Here is a 13,289-nt window from a genome sequence, read left to right on the forward strand (position 1 = left end):
AGAAGCATAGAGTGCACAGTACAAAAGTAAATTCAAGGAAAACTTAGTGGTCTTGCTGGGTGTGAGTACAACGTAAAAGGGTACTGAGAAGAACAGCCATGCCTATGTGTTTATTTTGTGATGAGACTTGGATGCTATCTGACTTCTTGCAGTTTCTGTAGTATTACCAAGAAGTCTTACAGAAGAATATTACCCACCTAAGATTCTCTAATGAAACCAGGATACCAACATATAGACAAAGGGGTGGGAAAAAATGTGAGATGAGAAGATAATCAGGAAAAAGAAATTGGACAATGGAAAGTAGAGATATGATTTAAAGATGCACTGGAAATAGTGTTGGGGTAAGGCAGCAGACCTTAAAAGTAAGATGACTGTTTCTGAGCCAGAAGTTCAGCCCAGAGTATCCAAAGCATAGTCAGATTAAAAAAAACAAAAAACAAAAGAAAAAAAAAACAAAACAAAAAAAACAAAAACAAAAGAAAACCAAAAAAAAAAACCATCTAGTAATGACTTTGACTGCAAATCAAGGGATAGTTTTCATGTGGAAGCAGCATACAAAAGGCAGTCAGTCACTTGCCAACAGAGATGAGAAGTCATGATAAGGGTCATCTTTAAACGGCAAGAAAAGTGCTTTCTAAGTCAGATACTGCTGATGGACACATTTGACCAAGATCCACATGTTTGATCAGTTCTGTTTTTTGTTTTTGTTTTTGTTAAATCAAAGTAAAGGCATTTTTCTGACTTTTCGAACACAGGACACCAACCCATGCCTTTGGTGTTACAGAACAGTACGGAGGTTTCGCCTCAAAACACCTCACTCTCTTCCCTCCCTCCCTTTCTGATCTACAACTTCTTGTTCTTCATTCTTTTTCACTTCTCTTAGCTTAGGTCTTCCAAGAGTATTCATGGGAATTGTTTTTAGTACTATATATGGCCCTAAGGTTCAAAAGGGAGTACAGATGTATACTAAAAGGCTTCCAAGAAATACTAGTGGAATTCTTGAAAATCTGCATGGTCTGAAATTGGGAAAATTCTTAATGAATGTTTGAAATCATTAGAATACATCCAAACCATTCTTTATTTCCATATACCATAGAACTTTTAGACCTGGAATAGGACATAGAGCAGACATAATTTCCTCACTTTACATATGAAAAAAATTAGAAGAGAGGTAAAATTACTTGTCTAAGGAATACAGTTATGGATAAATAATGGAGCCAACACTTAGATTTCCAATGAAATTACTTTTTTTTTTTTTAAGACTTAAAGGACATGTACTGAGTGATTTTCTTTTTTTATTATGACCAAAAAACATGTAACTAACATGAAATCCACCCTGTTAACAAATTTTTCAACATACAATACAGTATTGTTACTTACTGTACAATATACACATTCTTGTGCAGCAAATCTCTAGAGCTTTTTCATCTTGTATAACTATGTAATTTCTTTAATGGTCTGTTGAAGTTACATTTTTAGTGACTACAACTCCTGTACATTTCTAGATAACCTCCCAAGTTTATTTTATATGAAGTCATATTCATACAATCTGGTGTCTTACTTAGAGTTGCTTCATTTTAATTTACTAAAGACTCCAGTTTGTAGGGGAATGATTACTTTATTCCGCACAGTTTTATATTTAAAGAATAGGGACCCTGACACACTGTATTCCATTAAAATAATAAACGTCTGTTCAACAGAGGCATCATAAGCAAAGTTAAAAGACAAGTCACAGGCTTGGAGATGATATTTACAAAGCATAAGGAATTAGTATGCAGAATAGATAATCTCCTTCAAATCAGTAAGAAAAAGACTAAGAACCAAATAGAATAATGAGAAGATGATAAGAACAGGCAATTCATAGGAGAGGAAACCTATATGACCAATACATACAAGGAAACATATTAAACCTCAGTAGTAAACAAGAAAATGCATATTAAAACACAGTGAGACATAATTTCATACCCACAAAATTGGAAAAATGTTTTAAGTGACAATACTGAGTGCTGGAAGATATGGAGAAATAGGAACCTTCATATACCACTTGTAGAAAGTATAAAGTAGTTGTTATGGACTGAATGCTTTGTGTTCCCTCAAATTTATATGTTGAAATCCCTACTCCTCAATGGGTTAGTATTTGGAGGTGAGGCCTTTGGGAGGTGATTGGGTGGAGCCATCATGAATGAGATTAGTGTCCTTATAAAAGAGGTCCCTCTGAACTCTCTAGCCCATATATATATATATATTATTAGAGAGAGAAAGAAAGAGAGAGAGTGAATGAGTGGCTGAGAGGGGCAGAGGGAGAGGCAGAATCTTCAGCAGGTGTCACTCTCAGTGCTGAGCCCAATGCAGGGCTCAATCCCATGATCCTAGGATCATGAACTGAGCCAAAATCAGGAGTTGGACACTCAACTGTCTGTGCCAGCCAGGCACCCCTCTAGCCTTCTTTTCTACTATATATGGATACATAAGTTGGCAGTCTGAAACTTGGAAGAGAGCCCTCACCAGAACCTGACCATGCTGGCACCCTGATCTCAGAGTTCCAATCTCCAGAACTGTGAGAAATAATTTTCTGTTGTTTATAAGACACCCAGTCTATGGTACTTGTTACAGCAGCCCCAACTCTAAGACAGTGGAATGACAACTTTGAAGAACAACTTGGGTGTGTCTTATAAAGTTGAAAGATGCGTATGCTCTGCAATCCAGTACTGTCACTTCAAGGTGGGAACCTTACACACACCCAGAAGAAGACATAAACAACGATGTATATTGGAGTACTTTTTGTAATAATGGAAAGTGAGAAGAAACCTACAAAATTTATCAACAAGGACATGGAGAAATAAAATGAAATACTCTATAGCTATTAAAATGAATAGGTATATATATCAATACAGATAAGTCTCAGAAATAGAGTGGAAAATGCAAGTTGATTAATGACATGGATAGTGTGATATAAATTTTGTAAATATTAAAATTCTGCTAAATACTATTTCTAGGTGCATGCATTTGTACAAATACATGAATGGGAAGGACTTACATCAACTTCAGGATGGTAGTTCTGCAGGGGAGGAAGGGAGGATAATGTGATCAGGGAAGGGCACAAAGTAAATTTCAACTGCTCAACCATATTTGTATTTGTAAAGGATTGGAAACAAATATGGAAAATATTAATGTTTGGTAAATCTGTATGGTGGGCATAACTGTATACCCTGTTCTTCTCTGTATTTGAAGTTTTTCACAATATATTACTTTTATAAAAGAATGAAGAAGTACATTTCCTTTACAACTATAAATATTCACTTTGATCAAAAGCTAAAGTTAGCTATATGGTAGAAATTATGTCAACTCTGAGCCCTGTTTTGTCACCCATCAGCTTATGCAGTCCAAATTGAGAGTTGGGCTTAGGTGCCCTTTTCATTTTAGATAAAGTCCCATAAAGAGATAAGCATATGTAATTACATATTATAAACTTTCACTATATATACTGTCAAGTGCATACCAGGATCACATTTTAAATCATTCATTTGTGTTCCTCAAAAAGTGATAGCACCTGCAGACATTAGCTCTGTATTCAGGCCAGTGAGATGGTTCATTACTCCCTATTGCTAATTACATACAATGTTCTTTACTTTCACGTGAACTTTGATGTGCTTGCATTAGGTCCAGGTATTACCTGGGAGGGTAAACTGTTTTTAGTTTGAGGAAAACACAAGGCAGCTGCCTGATGCTTTGAAAATAGTATAGAAAAATTCTTAAAAGTCAACAAGAAATAGTTCAAACATACAGGGTTGAAAACTATTTAGTATCCAGAGCTCAGAGAAGAAGGAAATCCTAGAAAATTTGGGAGGGAAATGATTTCAACTAAGTTTAGAAAGTGACTTACATGGTCTTAAAAATTGTTTATAAATAAATGGTCACTAAATCACATAGATGTGTGATTTCCGAATCTATGCTAATATCAGAAAATTATACATGCTTGCTGGGCTTATATAGATAAAACAGACTTGCGTTGGTGGACACAATTCCCTACTAATAAACTAATTAACCCAGCCAAAATGCAGAAACTCATTAAAAGCATTTAAATTCATGTTAAATGCAAATGTGCAATTATCTGCAATTGTGATAACCAAAATAAACAACACTCAGAACCATAAGAAGGCCCTAATAAAACATTTGAAATTGAGAACTTGACTTGTAGGAGTTAGAAAAGAAATCAAAGAGCAAAATCAGTTCATACTAAGGCAGGGTTTCATTTATACAGTGTATCCAGGAACAGAGCCAATAATCCACAAAGTTTGAAAAGCCATGAAGTTCCTCCAAATTTAGGTAGAGGCACCTATAAATTGGCTGATTTCTAAATGGGATAAACACTGCAAAATACTAAGTGCAGTGATACCCCTCTGCAGTGATATTCCTCTGGAATATTCTTCCCTACTCATCTTTGCAAGGCTACAATTACTCATTCTTCAAGTCTTACCTGTCACTTCCATGGGAAGTCTTTCCACCTTCTCTACCCTCCACACCTCAGGTTCTGTACTCCTGCTTGGTATTCTATTACACTCTGACAATCACCTATTACATACAGCACTTAAACTTTATTTTAACTGTCTGTCATCTCCCTTACTAGATCATAAGCTCATGAGCCAGGAATCAGTCCTGTCTTGATTCTTATAATTTTCATCCAGAAAAGAAAGCACAGTACCTGGCCCATAGTAGGAACTTGACAAATATTTGTTGAATATATTAATGAGTGCATAAATGGATGCATAGATAGCCAGATGTAAGTATATTAACATGTTGATCAATTCTATACAGAGCAAGGTAACCATTTTTTTAAAAGTATATTAGTTTACATGAGGGTCTGTGTCTATATGTTTCTTTAAATCTGATGGTGATGGAGTATGTTACACATGTATTTCTGGAGAGGGAAGGACTTTGTAAAAACACAAAAACGAGTATGCCTAAATAATTCCTGAGGAGTCATAATTTTTCAGATTTATGTATTTATGCTCAAACTGCTTCCATCCATGTTTCATTTATTCTTACAACCTCCAAGCAAAATAGATAAGGACAGATATTATCATTGTCATTTTTCTGAAGAGGAAATGGATTAAGAAGTAAAGTGAATTTGTCCAACTGCAAATGATATCACAATATCTAAGCTGATGCTCCAGCCACTACAATAGTGTATCCTAGTAAGATCACAATTACTATCACAATCTTTTTAGAGCTAGAGAAAGAGATATGAGCAAATATTTGAGACAGAAAGAAAGCCCATAATTCATAGTGACAAATCTGCTTGGCAGGCACCTTGTAAAATAAATTTAGCTTCTGCGTTTAACTAGCACATACAAGGGGATATTAGGACAGGGATGGAAATTTACTTTTTGTCTAAGTTCATAAAGTCTTGCACTGATATTGGTCATAAACATTCAGTTTAGTAGATGATAAGATGAAATGCATTTAACAAGAATGACCAAGATTTCAGCTTGAAGAATTAAATATGATATTTTTCTGAACTATAATTGATAAGAAAAAAGTTGAGTCTAATTTATGTTTGTAATTAATACCATGTGGGAAACAACATTGAGATTAAAACATCGATATTAACTGAAATCCTTTATGAGCCTTATAAATGATCTAGTTTGATAACCGGTACACGAAAGCATTGGAATGAGCTGCTCTCCCCCATATCTCTTTTCCTTAAAAAAAAATCAATGTAACTCAGTAGGGTGTTTTCAAACGTAGGAAGCAAAGTAGGTGCTGCTTCCAAAGCAGTTTTTTGAGTGTCAGATATGAATGAGATTTTATTACATTTTCAGCCTCACATGATGCCTTTCCATCAAGGAGCTCAAGGGCCTCAAAAGAACGGCCACTTCCCTGGAGCTTGATCAGCAGGGGCCCATGGAAGGTGCCTTTGTCCAGAAATGAAAGGCAATGGTGACCTTCTTAGAGCAGAGGAGACCAGGCATACTACTGTTTTGGGCTCTATTAACCTGTTCTCACTGACAGACAATATTCAAATTCTAAAGGAAGATTTCAATGTTAAAATAAATCTGTGTTTCCAATATTGATTGTAACAAATCACAGTGTGCACTCCTTTATTCTAGTCCTTCTAGCTTCACCTTGTCTCTAATGCACTGGTTGATACTGCTTTTTCTTTCAGGTTTTTCTCTCCGATGGGCTACTTGTTGCTCCTCTGTGCTTCAGGAAAGTAACAAGTAACAGGGACAAAGGTTACCTATACCTCAAGAACTGACGTAACAAGGTAAATATTAGGGCATGGTAACATAATCATAATAATTGCTTTCATTAAATCCCGACTGTGTGCCGAGCCCTGTACTATCACGTACTTCACACGCACTACCTCATTTGATTTTCTCCCACAGACTATCAGATAAATATTACTATTGTCCTCATTTTGTGGAAGAGGAACATGAATACCAGCTCATTAATTTATTTACCCAAGATCCCCAGAGCTAAGTAAATGGCAGGCTCAGGATTTAAACCAAGGCCCATCTGACACAAGGCCCATCTGGTCCCAAAATCAGTTTGCTATGCCACACTGCCAACCTGAAACAAAATGATGTACTCTAAATATGGTGTCAGGTGGTATGCGTGCTTGCAAGCAGAAGAAATTCCAAGCTTTCAGGCATTTTACGGCTGAATGGATGATGTAGAACTAGAACTTATTTGGGGTAATGGCTACTAACATTTGTTGAGGGCATAGTATAGGTGCTGTTCTAAGAGTGTCACATGCATTGACTCATTTAATCACTACAATACCCTACTAAGTATATGTGTGGCATTTTAATGCCCATTGCAAAGATGAAAAAGCTGGCACTGAAAGGTAACATGACTTACTCAAGGTCACACAGCTGTGAAGGGGTGGAGCTAGAATCCAAATCCAAGCAGTCTGGCTCCAGAGTATACACACTTAATCACAACACTATATTAATGAGAAATTGGTTGACATTAGGAATTGTCCCAAGGAAAAAAAAAATAATCACACAGTTTCAGAGCCAGAAAGAACCTTAAAGATTATTTAGTCCAACCGTCTTATCTTACCAATGAGAAAAGGGAGGCAGAGCAAGTTTAACCGACTTACCTAAAGTCACATGGTTTGCAAGTAGCTTGAGCCTGCACTACAGCCTGGGTCTTCTCAACCCCAGTCAAGTGTCCATCCCATTCTACCATGCTATGCTCTTCCAGATATACTCATATGGCAAAATAGGGGTAGACTTCAGCTAAACTGCCTTTTCTGGACCTGGACCTGAGCTATTGAACATGACTGGAGAAAATTCACATAGCTGAGTTGATGGGCTTTACTTTCATTTTAAAGTATTTCCAATCACAAGCCTCAACTGAGCACTCATCTTTGCCCCGCAATGCTCCTTCTGCATTAAGCTTGCTTTCCCATTCTTCAAATTGACTATGATATATCTTCACTTCTCTCCTCAATCCTTCTATATCTTTCCCACTCCTCTCCTGCTTCCTGCCTTTAGCTGATGATCTTGCCTCGTACTTTGTGGAGAAAACAAAAGCCATCAGAAAGAGCTCTCTCCTCTTCCCACCACCAAATCTACACAGTGACCTACATCTTTATCTATTCTTTCTCTTCTGTCTTGTTGAGATGGAAAGAGTATCCCCCAATCCCATCTTCCCTCGCCTGCTCAAAGACTTTGCTCCTGTCTAGATTCCTTTACTTCTTCATCATCACTTCTCCCTTTCTACTGGAAGTCAGCCTTGACTTCTACTGTTTCAACATCCCATACTTCCCAACCAGTAGTAGATCCTGCCTTTTGATTATAACTTCAAAATCCATGTTGAATTTCTCCATTTCTCTTCATCTTTGCTACCATCATTTTTATCGATGTCAGCATTTTCTCTTACCTAGTCTCCTGCAATAAATGAATAACCTAATTGGCCGTTGTGCTTCCATTCTTGTCCACCTTTTAACTCACTGTCCACAAACAGCCAAAGTAGTCTTTACAAAAAAATATATAAGAGTTCACATTACTCCTGTGCTTAAAACCTTTCTATGGATTCCCACTGTTTTTAGAATAAAATCCAAATTTTAAAACCCCAATTCTTGAGGCCTATAAACTCTGTATGATGTGGCACCATTTACCTCTTCCGACTTTATTTATATTTATATATGCCATGTTCCCTCTCCTCAACTATGCTGGGTTTCCCTCTGTTCCTGCAACACACCAAACCTTTCTTGCTTTAACCTGTGCCTGCTGTTTCCTAGGCTATTTGTGCATCAGACGCCTTCTCCTCCATCACACTTCAGCCCGAAATGCATCTTTTTAGAGAAACCTTACTTCTGTGATATCTAAGTAGGCCCTGACATTTTTTTCTCTTCCATAGCTGTCCTCATACTTAACCACCATCAGTAAGAATTTTATGTATGTAGGGGCAACTGGGTGGCTCAGTCAGTTAAGCATCCAACTTCAGTTCAGGTAATGATCTCATGGTTCCTGAGTTCAAGCCCCATGTCAGGCTTTGTGCTGACAGCTCAGAGCCTGGAGCCTGCTCTGGATTCTGTGTCTCCCTCTCTCTGCCCCTCCCCTGCTCACATTCTGTATCTCTGTCTCTGTCTCTGTCTCTGTCTCTCTCTCAAAAATAAACATTAAAAAAAGAATTCTATGTATGTATTCATATATTTCTGTTCACTCATCTGCCTTGAAGTTCAATGATAGCAGGACCTTTGTATATCTTTCATTTACTGTTGTATTTACAATATCTAATGGAGTATCTGGCACCAAGCAGGTGCTCAATAATTTTTTGCTGAATTACGGAATGAATTATTTAAAACCTGGATCCTATTGAAAAATACCTGAAACAATGATCAAATGCGGAGAGACAGAGTCCTTAGAATAAACCAAAAAAGGAAAAAGTCAAGAAGTCAAGAGTTCTTCTTTAGGTCCTCTATAGTCACTAACACATTACTATCAAATAAAGATACTCTGAACAGGGGAAAATAACTCTGACTTCTCTAGGAAAAGAATCTAACTGGTTTCATGATTCCAAATCCTTTACTAAACTGTAGTCATCAGATTCTGATCTTCGTGATGGTCCCTTTCTGAATGAAATTAAAAAAATAATCTGCATACATTACCCAGATGAGGAACAGGATCTTGAGGTTGTTAACTATACAAGGCTTTCTTTGTCAAATATGCTCCTTCTCACTATACATACTTGAACAGAAAGCAAGAGTTACATTTTACTTAGTTATTTTTACCTCAAGTCATTTATTCCTCTGCTAAGTAGTTTATCGATTCTTCAACATCAATTTAGAGCTGGAGTTTACAGCACTCCCATCAGAAACCTTATAGTGCTCAAAATAAATGTCTTGCCCGAACAACACCATGTCAGTTGTTGAAGATGTAACTCAGGAAAACAAATGCACCTAAAGGTAGAAACTAAATATAGATATCCCCTTATACATACACAGTTGGGATGTGACCTTTCTTACAAGAAAAAATGAAAGAAATCTATAACATATAGAAAATTCAGTAGTATAAGGAGTCTAATAAGGAAAACAGTAGAATTCACTATAGTACATTACCTCCCACTAATGTTCCATAACAGTTATTTTAGACAGGAAGCATAAGCTTGCCAAATGTTCTACATTTCCTGTACTAGTTTCACATCCTACACATCTAGCCTAGTATTAAAAATATTGTCCATGATATTTTGCTTCCTGGCTTCTGGAGTGGGAGCCTCCAAAATCTGCCTATAAACCTTTTGGGATTCAAATTCCAACTTTCATCCTGTAGAAAGCATATCTGCCACACATACCACCCCCTTCTAGAGAAACGTTGGTTATGCTCAAATGCTTTGGGATTACGAGTGAGAAAGTCTTGAATTACGTATCTAAGTATAACCCATTAGCTGATGGGCCAGAAAAGCACAAGAAAGACACAACTGTTTTAACAGTTTCACCCCAACTGTAAGTATTCACATGTAATGACACATATAGAAGAGCACAAAATTTCCTTTTCACCCTAGAAGGAAAACAGGTGTTAAATGTTCTTGAGTCTTAGCACTGTACATTTAAAATAACTACCTTATACATTGATTTGGAGTTGCAACTCATCTAAGACACTTAGGGGATTCCCAAAAGTGCACCAGAATTTGGGAATATATAAAATTATAATTACTTTCCATTCTTTTTCTCCAATTTCCTCATAATTGCTCATCCTGATATAGCCCTATATTCTTTAAGGGATGAAGGAAAGGGGCTTAACACACTGGATGGTATTTCAAAACTGCATAACCAGGCAGGGTCATTCATTCAATAAGTATTTATTGAGTGTTAGGTGCTAGGCACTGTTCTAGAGGCTGGCATAACAAGCCCACAGAGGGGCTGCACAGGTTCAAATGAGCATAAGACAGTAACAAGAGAGAAGGGTTTCTGATTTCTAAGGTTGTTCCTTTTTTGTTTGTAGTCAGGCAATGGAACAGCAACCATAGGCTGTACATAGCAGGTAAGATGTCAAATGGGGAGACTCTTCCTCAAGACTACCTTGCTTCCTTCCTAACTCCAGCATAGAATAACTCACGACTAGGGAAAGGAGAGTCAAAAAAATTAAGGCAATTTTTTTCCGAGTAACTAAGGTAAATGGAACACTCTAAAGGCAGCCATCCAAACCATCCCTGCCGCAAGCCCAGGTCTCTCTGCTTCACATCTTGGGTTTAAGATCCTCCTTCACCTTTTTCTCCCCATTACTCCAATGCAGCAGTCAGGCAGTTCACATATACAATTATCTTTACTCTGGTGGGAGGAAAGCTTAAAGTAGATTTCCATGCAGATCATTCATTCAACCAATATTTAGTGAGCACCTACTATGAGCCAAGGATGGCTCTTGGTGCTGGGGATATAGCAGTAAACAGATGATCAGTGCTACTCTGATGGAGTTCACAATTTAAATGGGGGTTGTTAAGGTAAGTTACAGTCAATTTTACAATAACCACATAGTTTCATACTGGTTCAAGTGATTACACAGTCCCTTCTTGTTCCTCCTTTCTTTAGCTTCTACTCTAGAGCCCAACCTTTGCACCTATGTGTTCTTGCTGCTTTTTGATGTTTCTATACTCCACTTCCACTCTGAGGTCTAGCCTAAAGGCTCAGCTGCCTCCACTCCCCTCTCAGGTCCTCAGTCACACCCTCTGTAGTTGAGATTATCTCTAATGAACAGAACTCTTCTTGCAATGGTTCCTCATCTTTCTTACACCATGGTGACAGCAATTTGACCAAAATTACCAGGGCATTCACTGGGCTCTGGCTTCTCATCTTGGGAATCTCTGATTAGCCGTTCCTTAGCCTCTTAGTTGAGCTTCCAGCTCCATTTACAAATCCTTGCTTTCCTTTGTTCCTCTCTAATCTCTTCTTTTTATTTACTTTGTACCTCTATTTTTTCCTGACAAATATTTCTCACCCAAGTTGAGAAAGAAAGATAGTTGGGAATATGAAACACCACAGTCCAATTTAAATAAATCTGTTTTTAAAAATCTGGATTGTCAAAGATAATTTGAAAAAGAAAGCCTCTGGGGCCAGGTACCATGTCTTCATAAGACTCTGATCTCATATATACACAGTTGCTTCCTGTGGAATTTCTGCAAGCTGTTCTTTAAAATAATTGTGCTGTGTGTTTCTGGGTTCTTATGGGGTTTTAACATTTTGAAACCACAGGAGCAAACAGAAAAATTTTAAATGTGATTACTCAGTAGTCAAATAAAATGTTATAAGAAATTTCTCCATTTTTTCCTACCCTCCAATTTTTTCCTTCCCATCTGAAATACAAAACGAGTTGAAAATATTTCAGTCCAAAGGGTAATTTTATGAAAAAGATAAGCACCTAGAAACAGGCTTATAATGAAAAAATCTCCTCCACCACAGAGCAACACTAATGTAATTCAATAAAGTTTATAAAACCATTCCTGCCAATCAAAATCTAGAAAAGACAATTTCCTGTTTGTGGAAATAGATGTGATACTGAACAGAACCAAATTAGGTTGCAATTAGCTTAGAAAAAAACCTGATACACTAGACTCAGGTTAGCTTAAAAAAATGTTGCTGCATTTTAACACATTTGCATACTAGTTTAATAAAATTAAGATTTCCAAGAGAAATCTTAGGGAGTAGGGAGGGGGAGCTGAATGAGTTATACATTAAAAAAAAGCTATATATAAGTAAAAATAGTAAGCATTTCGCTGAGAGTTCACTATGTGCAGGGCACTTTCCAAAGTCCTTTATATATGGTTTCTCATTTCCTTCTCACCATAATTTTAACAGGTGGGTGTTATTATTTCAGTTTTACAGATGAGTCAGCCAAAGCTCAGAGATTAAGTTAGATGTGTAAATTCATTCAAGGGATAAAATTCAGACCCAGGTCTACTCTTAACTGTTAGGCTATGTTGCCATTCATAGAGTATATAACAGACATACCCATATAATACATAGTTATATATAATATATATGAGCATTTATAACAGGTAACTCCTGAATGAATTAGCTAGGCATGAAGCAGCATGACATAGCAGAAAAAGCACTTGATCAGGAGTCCTGAGACCTAAGTTCTGCTCTAGGTTCTGACACTAAGTAGCTGTATGGCTTCAGATGAGTCATTCAACATCTCTGGGCCTCAGTTTCCCCATCTATAAAACAAGAATATCAAGATAAAGATTCTATAACATCCCATTTAGTTCTGCCATTCTATTATTCCGCTGACAATAAGTTATATTGTATGTATTACAATGAATGTTTTGCCTTTGGGGATAATATACACTGAAAGCAACTTGAGAAAGAGATTCTGCTAAAAAGTGTACCCTTGACACAAGCAGATCTGCTAGAAAGAGGGAGATGATTTCAAAAGGAGAACCTTTTTTGTGATCATAAATGGAGCTGCCTTCATAGTCTTTGAACTCTCCTTCACCATCAGCCAAAGAGAAGCTTCAGTTAATCTTCACTAAAGATGACAGTCTGCAAGTATTTTGGACCTCCAGGTCGAGGCTAAGTTGGCAAGAACTAAATGGAGAGAAAACCATTTTACAGGGTCACCGCTAAGCCCAGAATCATGGAATTTCTGAAGAAAGTGTTTATGGTTGACTAAATCAAAGGCCTCAGTTAGGTCAATAAAAATGGTTCTAATATAAACCTCACACATTGTTTCTGAAATATCATTGGTGCTTTTAGTAAAGTTAAATTGAGAGGAAGGCTAGCTGTGAAACATAACTAGACCACAGTCAGCGAATTCCCTTCTCTAGGGGATTGAGCATTT

The 13,289-nt window shown here is 37.1% G+C and overlaps 1 protein-coding gene across 9 annotated transcripts in view; it reads right to left on the reverse strand.

Moving 5' to 3' along the window:
• The window catches only part of ENOX2 (ecto-NOX disulfide-thiol exchanger 2), a 262,257-nt gene that overhangs the window by 187,761 nt on the left and 61,207 nt on the right, over window positions 1-13,289 (reverse strand). For 2 of the 9 annotated variants that reach the window (XM_058712512.1, XM_058712513.1), the window contains one exon: window positions 6,865-6,949. The exons of the other annotated variants lie outside the window; for them this stretch is intronic. The gene's annotated coding sequence lies outside the window, so the exon portion shown is untranslated. The remainder of the gene's footprint in view (window positions 1-6,864; window positions 6,950-13,289) is intronic. 9 annotated transcript variants of the gene reach the window in all.

This window comes from Neofelis nebulosa, chromosome X (genome assembly GCF_028018385.1).
Source record: "Neofelis nebulosa isolate mNeoNeb1 chromosome X, mNeoNeb1.pri, whole genome shotgun sequence".
NCBI lineage: Eukaryota > Metazoa > Chordata > Mammalia > Carnivora > Felidae > Neofelis > Neofelis nebulosa.